Genomic DNA, 23,600 nt, shown 5'->3' with positions numbered 1-23,600 from the left:
TACATACCTGCAACATAGGTGAGGACAGATGTGGACATCCACATAGAACCCTGGAAAGAGAGCTCTACTTGAAGTCTGTGTTCAAAACAATGAATTAAAGCAAAGCATGAGCTGTTGCTCTGACAGTTTCATCCCACTGATGTCTTCGCATTCTAGTTCTCACACCAGCAAAGTTCCCAAGTGTGTTAATTTTCCCTACGTTAGAAGATGTCTGATGATAATTATTTTAGTAAATTTTGTCCATTTACCCTTTAAGCTGTGAGCCTAAACATAATAAACATACCCCTCCTTTTCCCCTTGTAATTAAGAATTGATTTACAAGGCTGCCATGGACAGTGTTTTTTGTCATTTGCTACTTTGGCTGAGAAAAAGCACTAAATTTCTTTACTCTGGGCAATTAGTATTGGTGGATAACATCATTGATTTAAATTTGCAGAATGTCAGTTACTTTAATTGGTCTCCTTTTCTTAGAGAAATAAGTCAGCAGTTATCACAAAAGACAATGAGGATAGAGACAATACCACTCATCTAATTCTAAAACTGGCATGTTACTGCTTTTAAGTAACTTAAAAACAGCCAACATCAACAATTCAATTGAAAGCTCATTCAACAGGAAGGAATTCATGCCTGTCACTGTAAACCTAGCCAATTACTAATGGTTGCTGAGGTCATGGACCCTAGAGGAGAATGTACTACTACCATTTCTTAAACCAGTATAATCCACAACCTATTTCTAAATACATATCCTTATACTCACAGGTAACTGTAGCCCTCAGTCCTCATCAAAAAAGCTTCTTTTAGCAGCAGATGGAGACTACTACAGAGATCCACAACTCGTCAAAATGCGGAGAACTGTCCAGGGAGATCCCCATCCCCAATTGATACAGTACAATCCCTGTATTCAAGGCTCTTACAATGTTGGGGACAGAAAGATTGTCAGAACTAAAGAATTGGGAAGTCTGTTGCCATATAGTGTCTTATATATGTGACATGGAAGCTGTACCCATGAAATTTCAACAATATAGTCTCCTAAGCAAGATCTGTACAATGATGGCACCAGATGACATTCAAACATGGGTGGATGGAGGAAATCTCACAATAGCCACCCCTGGATGAAGAGCTACAATCTATATACATGTGCTTGTGTGTGTGCATGTGTTTGCAATTTATAGAAGGGGTCATGAATTTTGCTTTAATTTTGTAGTTTTTAGACAGGGTTTCACTATCTGTAGTCTCAGTACTCTTGAAACTCAACTTGTTCACCAAACTGAGCTCAAACTCATAATGATCCTCTTGCCTCTGCTTCCCTAGTACTGGAACTAAAGGTGTGTGACATTGTGGCCAGCTTGAGGAAATGAATTGAAAGGCAAGTGGGGCATGAGAAGAGTTGTAGGCAGAGAGGATGGGTTGTTAAAAATAATGTAATTATAGTACTTATATAAAATTCTCAAAAATGATATCTAAGTCTTTAAAGTAAAAATATTAACATGTGCATGTGAAATAAAGCATAGCTAAATGTAAACTTGAAAACTTGTGACAAATCCTTCACCTATAAAACCTTTGGTAAGCTATTTCTTTCACTCCTCCCTCTTTCTCCTCCTCTTCTTCCCTTTTCTCTTTGTTGATGGTTGTTTCTGATGCACAAGGCAAATTAAAGAATGCATCTGCGGGGGATTTAGCTCAGTGGTAGAGCGCTTACCTAGGAAGCGTAAGGCCCTGGGTTCGGTCCCCAGCTCCGAAAAAAAAAAAAAAAGAACCAAAAAGAATGCATCACTATTTATCTTATTAACATAAAAGCATTTTTAAAAAATCTAGACCCCCTACATTCCCACCACCATTTAACTGTATCATTTCATGGCTTTCAGGAAACCGAAAGGAAGGAAGGGAGAGAGGGAGGGAGGGATCAAAGAGAAAAAGAGACCTCCTGGAAGGAGATAGAAAGGTCAAAAGGCTCATGGTGTTAAGGAAACTTACAAGATTTAGCAGCTCAGAAAATAACAAGAATGAGATGTACCTCTCCAAAGTTATATTAGTGGTAAACAACTCAGAGTGGGGAACACCTGCCAGACCCTGCCACCCAAGGATAGATCTTTTGGGGGAGTATTTAAATGCTGGGGGGCATTTTGGTGATAAAGCTACCTTTGAGTCTCCTGTAATTAAGCCATCTTGCATGCCTCCATCAGTAACAATCAATTCATTGCTTCAGCAACCTAGACTTAGGTGTAACTATAGCTTTGGTCTATTGTGAAAGACAAGAGGATGCCTTCTCTGAAATGAATAGACAATAATTCATGTTTATTCACCTGTCCTAGGAAAAGACATGCAACACAGTGGTTGCATGTATGGCTCCTTGGGACAACTGCAAAGACTATCAGGTTAATGAACTTATTTTTTCCATTGTGGACAGTTCTGCTTGATATTTTTCATGGTTGACAAATGTATTATTGGTCCATAAATGTTGTGCTTCTAATTTTGTCTCTCATAAAGATAAGCTGAAATTGTATTCTATGCTACATTAGAAATTGATATTATTTAGAAAGAAGGTCATTGAAGATGTGATTATGGCATACATTAAGTTGAAGTCACAATGGTATAAAATGGTCCTTTAATTCAATTTTACTGGTGGCTCTTGCAAAAGAAGCAACAGAATGAAGTATCCCATGTCTAGTCAGAGGAACATTAAAGACTGCAGTCAAATTGCCACAAGTCAAGAAACCTCTCAGAAAACCAGAAATCAGACCAACAAAAAGTAATACTTCTCTTACAGAGACTTTAGGGGTACCCAACTCTAATAGCACCTTGATTTGATTCTTCCAGTCACCAGAACTGTCAAACAATACATTTTTCTCGGTTTGGCCACTCAGTTTGAAGTACTTTGTAGCCCTCAGGAACCAGTCCATCAGGGAATCAGTACATCATCTATGTCCAGTTTGCAGTACATGCTCAAGGGTAGCATATTTAAAGATGATAGGCAAACTACTGGGAGGATGGCTCAGTTAGTGAAGTGGATGGACTTTTTATGAATATATGGACCTAAGTGTGAATCCACAGCATAAACACAAAAAAATTGTAACATGCACGCACCTATAATTCCAGGGCTGGGAAAGCAGAGACAAGAATGCTTGGGACTTACTAGCCAGATAATCTTGCTGAGATAGTGAGAACTAAGTTAGATGAAAACCCCTTTCTCAAAAATAAAGGTGTTGTAGTGACGGTTCAATGGTTACAAGCATCCCAATACTCATGAAATAAGCATGGGACCTATGCAAATCCTGTGACTCTGGGTCCAAGGGAGGCTTGCTATCTTCCAACGTACTCAAAATAAGAATCCACATTCAGGGAGAGACCCTGTCTAAATATACATAAGGAAAGAGTAACAGAGGAGGACACCCAATTGTGAGCACATTGTGCACATATATTTGCAAGCACACATAAACATATGAATGATTGAGTAAATTAATGAATGAAGGAGTGGATTTTAAAAACAAAGGTAGAGAGCAATAGAGGAATGCAGCTGATTGTGACACTGGCATTCATATGCTCACACACACATGTATATACCCTGAGCACATGTATACACCACACACATATAAAAGGATGAGTCACAGAGTCAAATTTTCTCACAAAGAACAACCACAGGGTTAAATCATCCAGAACTTGAATCTTGAGAGTTTATATCTAGTAGCTCCTCTAAACTGAGACTCCGTTAGAATCTTAGAATCACATAATCTTAGCATGTTTAAAGGATTTAGGAGATTTTCCTTTTCTTTTGAGACACACATCAGGGCTTGTGACTTTAAAAGACATTGAATGAGGCTCTCTTCCCAGAGTGTGCAATACCCAAAGTATGCCCTATTGATTCAATTCCACCTCTAGTTACTGGATTGTGATAGTTTCTTTCCTAGGAAACAATGATGAACCAAGGACTGTTTAATTTGCAAATTATGCTAGTTAGCCTGGGAAATCTTCCAGATTTATTGATATTTTAGTTTGAGACTACTAAAGATCAAACTCTTCTTAATACTTAAAGAAAGAGACTCAGCACATAGTGTCTCCTCCATAAATCTCTGTCAGTTTAGCTAAGGAACCAAGACTAGCAAGAACCAGGCAGAAGGATAGGGTAAGCTGTTCATGCTGCAATAACAAAATACCTGAGAATGAGTCATCTGTAAGAACCTGGCTTTTTTCCCCTTAGTTCTAGGAAGTAAGAAGCTCAAAGTGCTGAGAAATTAGGTATCCAGTGACAGCCTATTCTACATACAAACCCTTATGTCTTTCCATGATAAAATACAAAAGGGATAAAGAACCTAATTAGCACTCCAGAACCCCTTTCCCTTTGAGACAGGATCTCTATCTCAGGCTGGCCTGAACTCCCAGCCAAACCAAGAATGTCTTTGAACTTAATATCTCCATGCCAACACCTTCCAAATTCTGTGATTTCAGATGTGTACCATCAATTCTGGGTTGTTTTGTTGTTGTTGTTGTTGTTGTTGTTGTTTGTGTGTGTGTGTGTGTGTGTGTGTGTGTGTGTGTGTGTGTGTGTGTGTGTTGCTTGGAATCAGGCATCATGCATGCTAGGTACTCTTTCAACTAACAACCTCAGGTGACTTTTAGAAGTTACTACACCCATCCATCCATAAGAGCATAGCTTTTCTGGTTTAATTACCTGCTAAAGTCCTTCTCTTCTAATACTATTGCTTGGTAGATTAGGACTAAACAGGGATTTTTGGAGGAGACAACATAATTTTAACCATAGAAGATGCATGTGTGGAAGACAAAGAAAGAAAGTCAATCCAAGGAAGACTTAGTCCTAGAACTTTATTTAAAAGAAGCCTTGAGAAAAACCAAGGTCTATCTGATTCTGATAGAAACATGGGACTGTAACATGGGAGCAGAAGGTCTCTTAGAAGCCTCATTCTTTTTACTCCTTCCAGTTTAGTTAGCATTTGTGGACACGATAGTGTCTGCATCATTTCACCTTATCTTAGAACCTCTGCCAACTATTGCTCCTTCTCCAGCCATCCTCCTAAAATATCAAAGTTGGATAACTGTATGTGATATACAAATGCAACTTAAAGCACACTTTCTATTGCCGGCCCCCACCTCTTAGCTTCAATCACATGCAACTCCTATGTCCTATGATCTTCTTTAATAGAAAATGCTAGAGCTGCCATTGCTAGTAAGAATTCATTTTGAAATGTATACCTGGTGTAGATTCCAATATAATCCAAAAAGCAATATGTGAAATCCACCCCTTTTGTGTATTCCCCACAAAAGAGGGCCAAGTGCTTTTGCAAGGAGTCTGTACCATTTAAAGATGAATAATGTGCCTTTTCAGACAGAAGTGTAAGGAGAATTAGAAAGTATCACATCTCTGAAGAATGAGAAGCTGGAAATAATTCTCTGTAGCCCATTGTTACAGCTTAGTACCTAGACTCTTAAAAACTTTTAAAAATCTTTGCAATAGTCAAGAGCTGTTTGGAATTTAACCATATTTACTTTCACAAAAATGTACAAAGATATTCCAACTATTGCCAACCAATTGATTCAAAGCAGTAGAATGAAAATAAATTTGATGTTAACTTGCTTTTTAAAAAAATAATACCTGTGGGACAATATAAAAAATCCAAAACTTGGTGGTCTGCTCCATGATGTTATATAGGTTGTATTTTTGGGGGTTGTTCATTTGTTTACTTGCTTGTTTATCAGACACTGTTTTCTATAATCAAGGGTGGCCTCAAACTTGATATGTAAGTATGGATGACTTTGAACTCTTGATCTTACTACACCCACCTCCTAAGTGCTAAGATTATGGGCATGTGCCACTATGTGTGCATGTGCTCAGGGCTTTTGATATGGTATTTTAGTAAAGAATTCTTTTTCATCATGCATATGAATTCCACCAACCATTAAACCAACCAATCAGAACATCAGTAAGAAAGCTGACTCCATCTGTGAAGATGTTGCCCAGAAATTGGGTCCCAGGTCATAAAACCTTCCCTAGCTTTAGGGTAGTGATACCCAAGAGACACAACAAAATTTCTTCATCACCCAAGAGCAAAACAATTATTAGATATTGCTTAACTGCAACCCCCAACCCTACTCTATCAGTTACTTTTCTGTTTCTAGGATAAAGTCCTATGACCACAGCAACTTATAAAAGAAATAATTTCAGAAAGATAAGATTCCATCATAGCACAGAGGCACGGCAGCAAGGAGCAGGCATGACAACAGGAAGCTGAGAACTCATATCTTCAAATGCGAGCAGTAGGCAAAGAAACTGAACAGAAATTGATGTGAGACTACCAATACCCTTCCTCAGTATTTCCTCCCACAAGGTTTCACCTCCCAAAGGTTCCAGAATGTTCCCCAAACAGTACTTCCAAATGAGGAACAAGCATTCAAATATCTAAGCATCTCAGGAACATTTATCATTCAAACTACTACACCCACCAACATCCAATATACAATAAATGCATTCACTGCTTTATATTTCTCGATAGCATTGATCCCCATCAATATCCCTTATCTTATTCCTATTCATCATCCATTCCTTACAAATAGAATATCCATTTGCTGAGAAAAAGGTTTTTGTTTAATTTGTTTATAACTGTGACCTGGCACATAAAATTGTGTCTGATACATTCTAGATGATTTGTAAATGTTTGTTGAAACATTGGCTGTTACAAACATTAGTTTTTACTACATTTGTTTATTTGTGCATGTACATATGTGGTTGTGCACACGTGCAGGTCAGTGGGAACTTATGGGAGTTAGTTCTTTCCCTCCACTACATGAGTTTCAGAAGTCAAACCAAGATTGTCAGGGTTGATGGCAACAACTTTTACCCACTGAATTATCTCACCAGTCCTGATACAAATGCAGCAAGTTCATATGTTAAACTGAGTCAGACCAAAGAATGTTCAGACTTACTCTACTTATTGATAAGAAAGCTAATTTAATTTTTGACCAATTTTATCTTATTGAAGCAAAGACTTGATAATGATGAAGGAGAAAAATTCACGATGAATACTTTATACTCTTTTTACATGTATTTTTCTTCATATATATATATATATATATGCATGTATATATAGAGAGGAGGAAGAGGGAGGGCGAGAGAAAGAGAGAGAGAGAGAGAGAGAGAGAGAGAGAGAGAGAGAGACTGACTTGTGGGGCCTAGACTGACTTCAAACTCATAATCTTGAACTTCTGATCACCCTGCTTCTACCCCTCAATGCTGGAATTTCAGGTAACACTTGTCTCTTACTTGGGAATATATTATGTTGATCTACCTGATAATATCTGAATGATAAGCAGTATCTACCTTTTTTTCCATAATCTAGCTTCTTCTCCCAGTTTTGTGTAGTAACCCAGGTGATTCAATGACAGAGATGGGGAAGGGAGTCTTTGACTCAAAGAACACAGGAGTAGGTGACATTCTTCCAGAGAACAGGAAAATACCTAAACCCTAATTCTAGACACTCAACTAGGAGACCTCTCTCACCTAGGCAGAGATCAAAGTTACTTTCCCACTTGGTCTATTTACTGCAGAGCACAGAGCAAGAAAAAACAGTGCACATCTACTTTTCTAACCGTAGGTCTGTGCTGCAGATGTGGTGGTAGGCACCACCTTCATTAAGGCTCCCACTACATGGACCCTTGGCAAGTCTTTATTGAGATGGCAGGTTTACAGTGCAAGAGGATCCTCTAGGAAAGTGGAGTCCACCATCACTGAAGTCAGGATTCTTTTAGACTTCAGGAACTCTAGGCCCTCTTATCCACACTTCCAACATTAGCTCTTCTTTTGTGCTTCCTACACAAAAATTATCCAAGATGCTTTAAGATACAGACACACTTGGGAGACCAAAACATGTTTGGGGCTATATAGTGAGTTTTGGCAAGCCAGGTGTGAATAATCACACCTCCTTTTAAAAAAAAGGCATGGTGGTTTATATTTGCAATCCCAGCTCTTTGGAGATGGAGGCAGAAGGCTCTGGGGTTCAAGGGGAAGGAAGGAAGGAAGGAAGGAAGGAAGGAAGGAAGGAAGGAAGGAAGGAAGGAAGGAAGGAAGGAAGGAAAGAAGGAGGGAAGGAAGGAAATAAGGAGGGAAAGAAGGAAAGAAGGAGGGAAGGAAGGAAGGAGGGAGGGAGGGAAGGAAGGAAGGAAGGAAGGAAGGAAGGAAGGGCAAAAACAACCTACATACAAACAAAACACCCTAATAAACAGATCAAAGGAATTTTTAAGTAACTTACAGTGCAAAACTGAAAAGCAGGATTGTTTGCACAAAAATTCATTAGGAATTTCGATATACCAGAGTATTAAATCAAGTGCAGAGCCCTTTCTAATTGGACCCTTGTACAACTGCAGAGGCTTCTGGTCCACGAAACCAGCCCTGCATGCCCCTTCAATTCAGTAATTATTTGGTTTGATTATGACTAAGATTCATTAATATTTTCTGTATGCACTTAAGTTAAAAAACCTTGATTTTACCATAGGGAAAAAGAAAATACAAAAGATTTTTACAATTGACTTTTTTAAATTGCAACTGACACATGCTTCCAAACTTATTCTAGTGCTCAAAACCCTCACTCTGGTCGCAGCCTCCCCAGGGTGAAATCATTATGACAACATTCTTAAAAAAGCCTTTCAACCCATACATAAGTTATAAAATGTAGTCAAGAATCCCCTTTTGATTCCCCTTTTTAAAAACAAAAATGGCATAGTTTCTCATATGGAAAATTGATATGATTTGAAGTTTTATTACTCATAACTCACATGAAATTTAAAAGAACTCTAAACATGATTATTGCTGAATGTAAATTTATTGTCACAGCAATAGAATTCATTATGATTCCTGAAAAAAATTAAATTACTGTCAACCAGCTTCCTCTTCTCCTAAGCACTTAAGAAAGAAAAGCAAGTACACTGCTCTGGCAATTTCATCTTGAAGAAAGGTTCAACCCCCAAACCAGCCTAAGCATCTTAGAGAGTCTATGTGCCCTCTCCCTTCATGGTACCTAAGATCTTACTCAGAAGTATATCTTAAACAGATATTCTTTACTGCCCTGAGTTATGATGGCCATGGTTATACATGGAAGATAACTGAAACCTCCTTTTCTTCTCTTCTTTCTCTTCTATGGAAACCTAGTTTCTTCCTAGATAAGGATGCATGTTTCCAGTTTGAGTTCTGGAAGCCAGTGGGTGGTGCTATGTGGGAGAATGTTTGACATGTCCTTATATTCACAACTCATAGGTTCTCCCTGACCTAGATCTTCCATGAGACTATCCAATTAGTTGTTTATGGTGGGGCCATTCAGATACAAGAAGTGAGGTAACCAGAACCCTCTGAAAATACAGCATCTTGGAATATCATCACTCATCTTGACCCAGGATGTCACCTGCAGCTACATCCTGAACCTGAAGACAGGTATTTGTAGAAAACATTAATGATTTCTTCTTCCCTGGGACTTTAGTGGGTTCCAGAAAGGACTTTCTGGAGGTTGCTCCTGGTCCTCTGGCCAGATCCCCTAGCCCAATGGTTTTCAACCTTCCTAATGCTGCAACACTTTAATATAGTTCCTAATGTTGTGGTGACCCCACCACCAACAACTATAAAATATTTTCCATTGCTACTTCGTAACTGTAATTTTGCTGCTGTTATAAATCATAATGTAAATATCTGATATGAGACTCCTGTGACAGGGTCATTCAACCCCCAAAGGCTGAGAACCAGTGTCCTAGATGTTCCTTTATGTGTTCTGTGCACCTATGCTTTGATTCTAACACCTCGCACCTGTAGCTGTCTTTGAGGAACTACCATTTCACTGAACCTGTGAAAGACCCGATAGGTGTATGTCCATAACTATAGCCCCTCTCATCCTTGAAAGCTTTTAAGAAATAGCTAACTGGTACAGAATTATGAAAATTCCAAACCCTTATTCTAAGAAAAACAAACTGAGGTAAAAATCAAGGTTTCTAATCTAACAATGCTATGGATTTACTTTGAAATGTTCATGTGAGAATGCTTCTTCCCTAGATGATGGTTCTTTTGGGCAAAGCTGTGAAACATTTAGGAAGTGGAACCTAATGTGGGTAGTAAGCCACTAGGAGCTGTCCAATCCTTGAATCGTCTACCCAGGTCTGCCTCTAGCTTGAAGTCTCTGTTTCCTAGTTAAGCACAATGTGAGGAGCCCCCAGGTTCTCCCTGCCATGCTCCACTCTACCAGGACTCCCATTCTATGATAGGCTGAAGTCCTTTGGAAAATAAGGTCAAATAAGCCTTTCCTTCCTTGAATTACTCCTGTCAGGTATTTTGACACTAGAACCAGGAAACAAATGTACCAGGGAATGAGAAAGGGGTTGAGATACCACCTAAACTCACCACCATTGACTTCTCCAGAATACTTCACTGGTTTCTTCCATACATACTCCTTCATAATTAGCTTTACCCAAATGATTTTTCATCCTAGCCCATGCTCGGAAGGAAAGGCATGTGTAATGATGATAAAAACACTGGTAAGTAAGCTGACTCTTAACGTAGTCTGCAGAAGAGGCAAAACATCATCCAACTTTCCACAGTCAGAGAATAATAATAGATCATCAACCCAGCAGTGATTCATTCCTCCTATTGTTAGAAAACATTTATTAAGCCCCAAGTGAACCAACACTAGAGCAATTCCTTTGTGGTTGTGGTGGTTTGAAAAAGAATGGTTCTATTGGCTTGTAGACTTGGATGCTTGTGGCCTGTTGGAGGAAGTACATCACTGGGGGTAGGTTTTGGGAGGTCTCTCTCTTCCTGCTGCCTATCCATCAGGATGTAGAGCTCTCAGTTACCTCTCAACCCATGTCTGCCCCTGTGAGCCTGTTTGATGTCATGCTTCACACTATGATGATGATAATGGCCTGAACCTTTGAAACTGTAAGCCAGTTCCAATTTCATGCTTCCTTTTATAAGCACTGAGGTGGTCATGGTATCTCTTCACCACAGAAGAACATTGACCAAGACCAGGATATTTTAACATTTTGTATGCTTAGTAGTTATTGTCATCTTGGCTGATTATAAGGCACTAGAGGCAGGTAACAAATCATTTCTCCCTGAATCACAAGGCCTTACACAAGGCCTTACAGCTCAGGACATAGTTTATATACTAGGCCATAACACCATTGAGAAATGTTTAGAACTTTCACCAACTCTAGAAAATATTCATCTCACTGACTATCATTTGGGGTTTTAGCAGCAGAAAGCAGAAGAACAAAGGTGAATGGAATTCTGGAGAAAATTTAACAAGGGAATATTTACACAGGTAGGGGTGGAGAAAAAAAGACCAACAATGAAGGCAAGCAAGTTGGAACTTTTAAGTGGGAGAGAAGCTGATATTATTCTTAGGTCTAGGGCGAGGGAGGGGGGAAAAGGAGAAACCATGGGAACCTATAATCTAGAAAATGCTGCTAGACAGGAGCCAAGGACTCCAGTAGAATAATATCACTGCCAATATAATGGAAGTACAGACAAACACTATGTTTTTCCCTTCAGCTCTCAGATCTCTTCCTAATGACTTGCTGTGGGCAAACACAGCTAGAAGGTACACCACAGAGAGACTTGAATGTTACAATCTAAAGAAGTCCAAATCAGTTTGGGAAAGCTACAGAATGATCTGGAAGGACAAGTGGGAAATAAACTTAACATTGAACAATAACTCGAACCCTACACTAGGCATGGCACTTGACTCCAGTTACGAGCAAGTCCTAGATAATGCTAGCTCTTATTCTAGCAATTTGCATCAGAATGTTTCATATTTACCATTTCCCATCAGTGTACCCTCCTACCTATATCTCTGTTTTTTAGGTTCCAAGATGTGTGCCTCCTTTTGCTTCTAGATCTGATATTATTTCCAAATCTCTTTTATGTGTTTACCCTTTCTTTATAAGGTCCCAATGACAAATTAAAGTACTATTCCATTGAAGTTCACTCTGGGGAACCTATGAATTTATTGAATTTATTTTAAGAGCACAGCTAAAGGTGTGCCTACAGCTGCTTCACAGGGAAGTTTTCATCTGTGGATGATGGCTTCCTCATAGCCACAGAGGCGGAATGCCCCCACACCAGTTACCTTCCCATGGTTCATATAATCCAACATCTCCTGAGACCACAGCCCATTTACAATTAGGGCCCACTTACACACAAATGGCTGGGAGATGCAGAAGAGATGAGCTTGAATGTGAGGTAAGGGTTTGAAGTCCCTTCCATCTCCACCTTCTGTGGAAACATTAAACAGTCAACATGCCCACTCCTGATGGTCTTTTGCAAGCAGGCACAGCTAATCTGATGAAAATGAAAACTATTTCTCTCAGAGGTCCATGTTTGTATTTTCCCTAATTTATTGTACCTCAGTTGTCAGTGGGTTACTGGATCTCGATGAGCAAGTCTCATTTTGGGAGTTTCTAGGAGAAATTTTCCCACAGTTGATTCAGATTTATGGTGCCAGCCCCAGCCACTCAGCAGCCAGTTGCTCAACTGCTAAAAATTCAATATTCAAAAATAATAGGGCATTTTTATAGTCAGGAGTAGACCAACTTAAGACAATGCCTTTGGTATGGTGCATGTACACAAATTTAGAGGATTTTTAACTTTTAAGGGGTAATCTATTAGAAATAACTTGGCCTAAATTTTGTGTGTTTATAGCTAACATAGACTAATCAACAAACTTCCTTTCTATGTAGGGAATGGGTCTGATTTTTCTAAAGAGCAAAATAATGTGAACAGCCTTCCAGTCTCCATCTGTGCCGAGAGCTAAGGCTGTCCTATAGCCCTCCATACCCAAATCCTACCCTGACTAGAGAGAGCTGGTCTCCCAGGAGTGCTCTCACCCCTAAACTCACCAGTGAGATCACCACTTTCATTCCAATAGTTGTCCAAAGAGAGACCCTCCAGGAGAACACAGGGCACAGCAACTACAGAGCAGCCTGGGATGCAATCCTTCTGGTCTCCATCTTAGTTCTGGTCCCAGAACTAAGGCTTTTCCAAGCCCTTCCTTACCAAAATTCCACCTGGAGAGATCTGGTCTCCCAGGAGTGCTCTCACTCCTAAGATCACAGGCTCACAGGCCCACAGGAGGGACAAGCTCCAGTCAGAGACAGCAAGACCAACTAATACCATGAATAACAAGATAATGAGAGGCAAGCTCAAGAACCTTATCAACAGAAACCAAGGCTACTTGGCATCATCAGAACCCAGTTCTTCTACCCCAACGCACTTGAAAAGCAAGATTTAGATTTAAAATCACATCTCATGATGATAGAGGACTTTAAGTAGGACATAAATAGGAGAATCTCAGCAGTCCTCAGTTGCTGCTGCATCCTCTGCCCATCGCCATGGATGCCTACAAGCTGGTGCTGATTTGACATGGTGAGAGCACCGGGAACTGGGAGAACTGCTTCAGCAGCTGGTTACATCTACCTGAGCCCAGCAGGCTTCAAGGAGGCTAAACACAGCAGGCAGGCAATGCAAGATACTGGCTATGAGTTTGACATCTACTTCACTTCTGTGCAGAAGAGAACAATCTGGACACTCTGGACAGTCCTGGATGCCACTGACCAGATGAGATTGCCAGTGGTCAGGACTTGGTGCCTAGATGAGTGACACTATGGGGGTCTAATGGGTCTCAATAAAGCCAAAACTGCTGCTAAGCATGGTGAGGCACAGGTAAAGATCTGGAGACAATCTTACAATGTTCCACCTCCTCCAATAGAGCCTGATAATCTATCCCTTCTACAGCAACATCAGCAAGGATTGCAGATATGCAGACATTGCTGAGTACCAGCTACCATGTGAGATCCTGAATGATACTATTGCTAGAGTACTGCCCTTGTGGAATGAAAAAATTGTCCCCCAGATTAAGGAGGGAAAAAGGGTCTTGATTGTTGCCCATGGCAACAGACTTTGGGGCATTGTCAAAAATCTGGAGGGTCTCTCAGAAGAGGAAATCATGGAGCTGAACCTGCAAAGGGGTAGTCCCATTGTCTATGAATTGAACAAGAACTTGAAGCCCATCAAGTCCATGCAGTTCCTAGGAGATGAGGAGACTGTGCAGAAAGGCATGGAAGCTGTGCCTGCTTAGGGCAAGGTGAAAAAGTGAAGGCAAGGAGGCAGACTCCTACCCCAACATCCTCCCTGCCTGTTCCTGCTTCCTGCACTCTGCCCTGCATCTACCACACTGACTACATCTTTAGGATCTTCAGTTTAAGTTGTAGCTGCAGATGGGGCTCCCATTTTTTTAATATTTTATCCTCTGCACTTTTAGGGGTGCAGGTTCTTGGTACCCTGTACCAGGAGTATTGAAGGATAGTAAGTGTAATTTTTCTTAGCTCTTTGTTTACTAAGAGTCTACTTAGGAAAAAGTCAGGGAGGAACTGCACTGTGGTATGACCAACGAGAAGAAGCTGCAATCCAGTTTTGCCCCTGGAACCTGTCCTGCACTCTTCTCAAAATTAGGTAACGGGGGGCATAGTAATTCCAGTGTAGAGTGAAAGTAACATCATGGTCATTAAAAGACCCTAGTTTCTCTTTGACCTTAAATGAGTGCTGGCCCTAGAAGGTTGGGAACAATCTTGTCAAGTCTATGTGTTACATTTACTTTTACAAAAAAAGTGTGTGTGTGTGTGTGTGTGTGTGTGTGTGTGTGTGTGTGTGTATCTATATACATATATATATATATGTATATATATATCGCATGCCATTCCTCATATCAAATGGGATAAACTCCTTGTACCTCTTGCTGTGTTTGGATCCCTTTGCCTTGTTCTGTAGAGGTAAAGTACCTCTTGATCACGTCCAAGTTTCTGTCTTTTACTGTCTACATCATGTTCCAGCTGCTTGACACTACTGTATGGGTTCAGAACTCATTCGGCCATAGCAACTAAGTCTCTTTCCAGATCAGTATAATAAAGGAGTGATGTGTAATTAGAAAAAAAGAAGGACATAAATAACTCCCTAAAAAAACACAAGAGAGCACAGGTAAACAAGTAGAGGCCCTTGAAGAGAAAACATAAAAATCCATTAAACATTTACAGAAAAACACAACCAAAAAGGTGAAGGAATAGAAAAAAAAAACATCTGGGATCTAAAAATGGAAAGAGAAACAATAAGAAATCACAAAGGGAGACAAACCTGATGATAGAAAACCTAGAAAAGAGATCAGGAGTCATGGATGTGTAAGACCCGACCTGAGTCTTAATGACCAGGAGAGTCCTATGAATGAGATATGGGACCAGGGATCAATGCAATAGTATGAGGATTATTATTATTTCAACAAGTTGGGATCTGCATAACTCCCTAGGACAGGCGACCCTGAACAATCCTTAAAGTACAGTTTTATACATTTCATAAAGAGCGAGTTACAGAGATGGAGATTGAGCATAGTGGAGCATTAGTGAGCTCAATCAACCCTTAGGTCTCTATAAACAAGGGCAGAGCTGGAGTCCTTGAAATGTATTCCTTTAGGTAAAGTTGAGATAGTACTGCTGTGAGGGCAGGGCTCCTGGTGACTTCCAGGAACTGCCCCAGAAGTGATTGCTGCACTCCCTCCTGGATGGGAGGGGCTGTCTGAGGCTGGTGGAAAAATACTAGCTCTCACAGATGCAAGCATTACCAACAGACTATAAAAGATAAAAGAGAGAATCTCACAGGCAGAAGATACCATAGAAACCATTGATACAATAGTCAAACAAAATGCAAAATGCAAACAGCTCCTAACACAAAACATACAGGAAATCAAGGACAAAATGAGAAGATCAAACCTAAGGGTAATAGGTATAGAAGAGAGCTAAGATTCCCAACTTAAAGGGCCATTATCAACAAAATTATAGAAGAAAATTTCCCTAACCTAAAGAAAAAAATGCCCATAAACATACAAGAAGCCTACGGAACTCAAAATGGATTAGACCAGGAAAAAATTCCCATCACATAATAGTCAAAACACCAAATGAACAACAACAACAACAACAAAAAGACAAAATATTAAAAGCAGTAAGAAAAAAAGGTCAAGTAACATATCTAGGCAGACCTATCAGAATTACACCAGACTTCTCACCAGAGAATTTGAAAGCCAGAAGATCCTGGGCACAAATGCCAGCCCAGGTTACTATATCCAGCAAAACTCTCAATTACCATAAGATGGAGAAACCAAGATATTCCGTGGCAAAACCAAATGTATACAAAATCTTTCTGCAAATCCAGTACTACAAAGGAAAATAGATGGGAAAACTCCAACACAAATAGAGAAACTACAACCTAGAAAAGGCAAGAAACTAATCTTCTTTTAACAAATCCAAAGGAAGATAACCACACAAATATAAGTCCACTTCTAACAACAAAAATAAAAGAAAGCAATAATCACTTTTCCTTAATATCTCTTAATATCAATGGGCTCAATTTCCCAATAAAATGACATAGGCTGGGCTGGAGAGATGGCTCAGCAGTTAAGAGTAGTGACTGTTCTTCTAGAGGTCCTGAGTTCAATTTCCAGCAACCACATGGTGGCATACAACTATCTGTAATGGGCATCTGATGCCCTCTTCTGGTGTGTTTGAAGATACCAACAGGATAGCCACATAAATTAAATAAATAAATAAATAAATCTTAAAATAAAAAGACAAAGACTAACCGACTGTATATGTGAACAGTACCCAACATTTTGATGAATACAGGAAGTGCAACTCAGGGACAAAGATAGACACTACCTCAGAGTAAAAGGCTGAAAAACAATTTTCTAAGGAAATAGGTCCAAGAAACATGTTGTAGTAGCTATTCTAATATCGAAAAAAAATTGACTTTCAACCAGAAGTTATCAAAACAGATGAGTAAGGACACTTCATACTCATCAAAGGAAAAATCTACCATGATGATCTGTCAGTTCTGTACATCTATGCTCCAAATGCAAGGGCAACCACATTCATAAAAGAAACTTTACTAAAGTTCAAAGCATATGCTACACCTCACACAATAATAGTAGGAGATTTCCATACCCCACTCTCATCAATGGACAGACCGTGAAACAGAAACTAAACAGAGACAGAGTGAAACTAATGCAAGTTATAAACCAAGGGATTTAACAAATATGTATAAAACATTTCATCCTAAAACAAAATAATATACCTTCTTCTTAGCACCTCATGGTACCTTCTCCAAAACTTACCATATAATCGGTCACAAAGCAGGCCTCAACAGATACAAGAAGATTCAAATAATCCCATGTGTCCTATCAGATCACTACAGACTAAGGCTGGTCTTCAATAACAAAAACAACAGAAAGTCCACACACACAGGGAAGCTGAACAACTCTCAATGATAACTTGGTCAAGGAAGAAATAAAGAAAAAAAATTAAAGACTTTTTAAAATTTAATGAAAATGAAGTCACAACATACCCAAACTTATGGGACACAATGAAAGCAGTATAAAAGGAAAACTCATAGCTCTAAGGGCCTCCAAAAAGAAACTGGAGAGAGCATACACTGGTAGCTTGACAGGACACCTAAAACCTATAAAACAAAAAGAAGCAAATACACTCAAGAGGCATAGATGGCAGGAAATAATCAAATTCTGAGCTGAAAGCAAACAAGTAGAAACAAAAAGAATGACACAAAGTATCAACAGAACCAAGAGTTGGTTCTTTGAGAAAACCAAAAAGATAAACTCTTTTTTTTTCTTTTTTTCGGAGCTGGGGACCGAACCCAGGGCCTTGCGCTTGCTAGGCAAGCGCTCTACCACTGAGCTAAGTCCCCAACAAGATAAACTCTTAACCAGAATAACTAGACAGCACAGAGATAGTATCCAAAATAACAAAATCCAAAATTTAGGGAGATATAACAACAAAAACTGAGGAAAATCAAAAAATTATCAGATCCTACTAAAAAAAAAGCCTATATTCAACAAAACTTGAAAATCTGGAGGAAATGGACAATTTCCTAGACAGATACCAGATACCAAAGTATTATCAGGATCAGATAAACCATCTAAGCAGTCCTATAACTACTAAAGAAATAGAAGAAGTCATTAAAAGTCTCCCAACCAAATAAATGCCAGACCTAGATAGGTTTAGTGCAGAATTTTATCAGACCTTCAAAGAAGACCTAATACCAATACTCTTCACAATATTCCACAAAATAGAAACAGAAGAAACACTATCCAACTCATTCTTTGAAGACAAAATTACACTTATACCTAAACCACACAAAGACCCTAAAAAGAAAGAGAACTTAAGATCAATTTCCCTTATGAATATTAATGCAAAACTCAATAAAATTCTTGCAAACTGAATCAAAGAAGACATCAAAATGATCATTCACCATGATCAAGTAAGTGGTCCTCAACCCAGGGATGCTGGGATGTTTCAATATACAGAGATTCATCAATATAATTCAATATATAGACAAACTTAAAGGGGAAAAACACATGATCATCCCATTAAATGTTTTATTTGACAAAATTCGACACTTCTTCATGATAAAAGTCTTGGAAAGATCAAGAATTCAAGGCCCCTTCCTAAACATAGTAAAAGCCATATACAACAAACCTAGCCAACATTAAATTAAGTGGAGAGAAACTTGAAGCAATTCCACTAAAATCGGGGATTAGACAAGACTGCCCACTCTCTCTCTCTCTACCTACTCAATATAGTACCCAAAGTCCTACCCAGAGCAATTAGACTACAAAAAGAGGTCAAAGGGTTACCAATTGGAAAGGGAAAACTAAAAATATCAATATCTGTAGGTGATATGATAGTTTATTTAAGTGACTCCAAAAACTCCACCAGAGAACTCCTACAGCTGATAAACACCTTCAGCAAAGTGACTAGATATAAAATTAACTCAAACAAATCAGTAGCCTTCCTCTACTCAAAGGAGAAATAGGCTTAGAAAGAAATTAGGGAAATGACACCCTTCACAATAGCCACAAATAATATAAATTATCTTGGTGTGGCTCTAACCAAGCAACTGAAAGATCTGTATGACAGGAACCTCAAGTCTCTGAAGAAAAAAATCGAACAAGATGGAATGACCACCCATGCTCAGGGATTGGCATTATTGATGTTGTAAAAATGACCATCTTGCCAAAAGCAATCTATAGATTCAATGCAATCCCTGTCAAATCCCAGCGCAATTCTTATTGGAGTTAGAAAGAGCACTTTTCAAATTCATTTGGAATTACAAAAAACCCTAGATAGTGAAAACTATCCTCAACAATAAATGAAATTCTGGGGGAATCACCATCCCTGACCTCAAGATGTATTACAGAGCAATGGTGGGAAAACAACAACAACAACAACAACAACAACAACAACAACAACAACAAAACAACAACAACAAAAAAAAACCTGTATGGTATTGGTACAGAGATAGGCAGTTAGATCAATGGAATAGAATTCAAGACCCTGAAATGAACCCACACACCTATGGTCACTTGATCTTTGATAAAGGAGCTAAAACCTTCCAGTGGAAAAATGGCAGCCTTTTCAACTGGATCTGCATGTAGAAGATTGCAAATCAAGCCATGCTTATCTCCTTGTACACAGCCCAAGTCCAAATGTATCAAGGAACTCTACATAATACCAGATACACTGAAACTAGTAGAAGAGAAAGTGGGAAAGAGCCTCAAACACAGAGGCATATGGGAAAATAATGGTTCCTGAAAAGAATACCAATGGCTTATGTTCTAAGACTGAGAATCGAGAAATAGGACCTTATAAAATTGCAAAGCTTCTGTAAGGCAAAGAACACTGTCAATAAGATCAAACAGCAACCAACAGATTGGGAAAAGATCTTTACCAACCCTACATCCAATAGAGGGCTAATATCAAATATATACAAATAAACCAATAAGTTATAACTCCAGAGAACCAATACTATTAAAAATTGGGTATTTTTAATAAATAAATGAAATGTTCAACATCCTTAGTCATTAGGGAAATGCAAATCAAAACAACCCTGAGATTCCACCTTATACCAGTCAGAATGGCTAAGATCAAAAACTCAGGTGATAGCAAATGCTGGCAAGAATGTGAAGAAAGAAGAACACTTCTCCCTTGTTGGTGGAATTGCAAGCTGGTACAACTGCTCTGGAAATCAGGATGACATTTTTAAAGAAATTGGACATAGTGATACCTGAGGACCCATCTACAGCAATTCTGGATATATACCCAAAAGATGCTCCAACATATAACAAGGGCACATGCTCTACTATGTTCACAGCAGCATTATTTACATTTCTAGCCAGAAGCTAGAAAGAACCAGATATTCTTTAACAGAGGAATGGACACAGAAAATGTGATACATCTACCCAATATAGTACTACTCAGCTATTATAAACAATGACTTCATTAAGTTCTTAGGCAAATGTATGGAACTAGGAAATATCATCCTGAGTGAGGTAACCCAATCACAAAAATCACACATGGTATGCACTCACTGATAAATGCATATTAGCCCCAAAACTCTGAATACCCAAGGTACAATTCCCTGATCATATTAAGCCCAAGAAGAGGGAAGACCAAAATGTGGATGCTTCAGTCCTTCTTAGAAGGGGGAACAAAATACTCATGTAAGGAAATACAGTGACAAAGAGTGGAGCAGGGACTGAAGGGAAGGCCATCCAGAGACTGTCCTACTTGGGGATCCATTCCATATGCAGCCACCAAACACAGGCACTATTGCTGATGCCAGGAAGTGCTTGCTGACAGGAGCCAGACATGGATGTCTCCTGAGAGGATCTGACAGAACTTTATAGTTACAGATGAGGATGCTTGCAGCTAACCATCAGAAGGAGCATGGGCACCCCAATGGAGGAGTTAAAGACTGAAGGAGCTGAAGGGGTTTGCAACCCCATAGGAAGAACAACAATATTAACCAACCAGACCCCCCCCCCAGAGCTCCCAGGGACTAAACCACCAACCAAAGAGTACACATGGAGGGACCCATGGCTCCTGCCATATATGTAGCAGAGGATGGCATTGTCAACAGCATCAATAGGAGGAGAAGCCCTTGGTCCTGTGAAGGCTCATTTCCCCTGTGTAGGGGAATGTCAAGGTGGTGAGGTGGGAGTGGATGGGTGGGAGGGCAAGTGTCCTCATAGAAGCATGAGGAGGGGGTGAGAGAGGGGGGAACTGGCAAAGGGGATAACATTTGGAATGTATATACATAAACTATCCAATAAAATGCAAAAAATAATGCAAACAAGACTTTTTTAGAATGTATCCCTCCATTAGGAAGTGGGAATAGATAGCTACAGAACTCTCTATCATGTGACTGTTGATACAGGAATTCTTAACACTATGTAATGCCAAAGAGAAAAGTGTAATTCACTTATCAACTATATGTGATTCTGTAATTTACTTATCTACTGTTATATGAAAAGGGGAATGGAATCATGCAACATGGCTCAACATAGGGTGAAATAGGAACTGTCTACTATGGTTAGCTGCTGAAAGAAGGTTAAAGACAAACAAAAATCACAATAGAGGCAATGGCTTTAACATGTACTGCTCACAGATTTCAGTGAAGTTCTGGCAAGTGTCACATCAGGACTACACCATGAGATATTTACAATCCTTTAAAAAATAAACACACACCTTCCAGAAAACCAGAAAGGCTGGTCTACAAACCTTCTCCTCTCCCTTTGTTTCTCCAGTCTTGTTCCCAGAATTTCAACAGAATACCAGTTGCAGCCTTTCCTCCCCACTGCCATATCTCCTACAGATCCTACAAACCATCCATCCCCTTCTATCTTTCTTCCCATCCAGCATGTCTGTTTCCTTTCCTCCAACTCCAGCAGATACCTCCTGACTTGAGGTCTCCATCAAATCCCACCCTTCAGAGTTCAGGGAATCCTGTGCTAGAGGAGGCAGTAAGTGTAAGAGTCAGAGGTGATGGAGAACACCAGAACAAGGCCCTCTGAATTAACTAAGCAAGGCACGCATGAATTCACTGAAACTGAAGCAGCAAGCACAGAGCTTAAGTGGGTCTACAACAGGTGCTCTGTGTATATATTATAACTATTAGCTTGGTGAAACTATTAGCTCCTTATAAATATAAGGAGTCCTGACTGAGAATGAATGAGTGGGTCTGTCTCTTGTACATGCTTTTGGGACTCTATCCTCCTCTTGGGTTGCTGTGTCCAACTTCGATATGATAGTTTTTATTTCACTTTATTATATTTTACTTTGTCAAAAAATAAAATACAATTTGAAAAAGTCCTTTTGTATGCAGCAAATTTTATCATTTGTGACACAGAAGTATAAACAGTGTTAAGTCAGTAGGAAGTCAGTGACTGATTTTCACCAATTGTCCAAAAATCTTTTTGTTTGCTTGTCAATGTGAACAAACACCATCCAACAATTTCACTAACCAAATGATTGTACCCAGAAATCAAATACTTTCTCAAGAAAACAGGTTGCAGATTGTGATTGCTATTTGTAGCATAAAAGCATCACCTGATCAAAAGGTTTCATATTCAATGTTTTTGGTAGTCATAAAGAGATAGAATGCAGATCGATCCATCCTTATCACCCTGTACAAAGCTTAAGTCCAAGTGGATCACGGACCTCCACATCAAACCAGACACACTCAAACTAATAGAAGAAAAACTAGGGAAGCATCTGGAACACATGGGCACTGGAAAAAATTTCCTAAACAAAACACCAATGGCTTATGCTCTAAGATCAAGAATCGACATATGGGATCTCATAAAACTGCAAAGCTTCTGTAAGGCAAAGGACACTGTGGTTAGGACAAAACGGCAACCAACAGATTGGGAAAAGATCTTTACTAATCCTACAACAGATAGAGGCCTTATATCCAAAATATACAAAGAACTCAAGAAGTTAGACTGCAGGGAAACAAATAACCCTATTAAAAAATGGGGTTCAGAGCTAAACAAAGTATTCACAGCTGAGGAATGCCGAATGGCTGAGAAACACCTAAAGAAATGTTCAACATCTTTAGTCATAAGGGAAATGCAAATCAAAACAACCCTGAGATTTCACCTCACACCAGTGAGAATGGCTAAGATCAAAAACTCAGGTGACAGCAGATGCTGGCGAGGATGTGGAGAAAGAGGAACACTCCTCCATTGTTGGTGGGATTGCAGACTGGTACAACCATTCTGGAAATCAGTCTGGAGGTTCCTCAGAAAATTGGACATTGAACTGCCTGAGGATCCAGCTATACCTCTCTTGGGCATATACCCAAAAGATGCCTCAACATATAAAAGAGACACGTGCTCCACTATGTTCATCGCAGCCTTATTTATAATAGCCAGAAACTGGAACGAACCCAGATGCCCTTCAACAGAGGAATGGATACAGAAAATGTGGTACATCTACACAATGGAATATTACTCAGCTATCAAAAACAACGAGTTTATGAAATTCGTAGCAAATGGTTGGAACTGGAAAATATCATCCTGAGTGAGCTAACCCAATCACAGAAAGACATACATGGTATGCACTCATTGATAAGTGGCTATTAGCCCAAATGCTTGAATTACCCTAGATCCCTAGAACAAATGAAACTCAAGACGGATGATCAAAATGTGAATGCTTCACTC

The 23,600-nt window shown here is 39.3% G+C and overlaps 1 pseudogene; it reads left to right on the top strand.

Moving 5' to 3' along the window:
• The first annotated feature begins 13,374 nt into the window (after window positions 1–13,374).
• On the top strand, window positions 13,375–14,138 carry Pgam1-ps12 (phosphoglycerate mutase 1, pseudogene 12; annotated as a pseudogene).
• The last annotated feature ends 9,462 nt before the right edge of the window (window positions 14,139–23,600 follow it).

The sequence above is a fragment of the Rattus norvegicus genome, chromosome X (genome assembly GCF_021556685.1).
Source record: "Rattus norvegicus strain SHRSP/BbbUtx chromosome X, alternate assembly SHRSP_T2T, whole genome shotgun sequence".
Classification (NCBI taxonomy): domain Eukaryota; kingdom Metazoa; phylum Chordata; class Mammalia; order Rodentia; family Muridae; genus Rattus; species Rattus norvegicus.
This window is presented reverse-complemented; position numbering and strand designations above follow the sequence as displayed.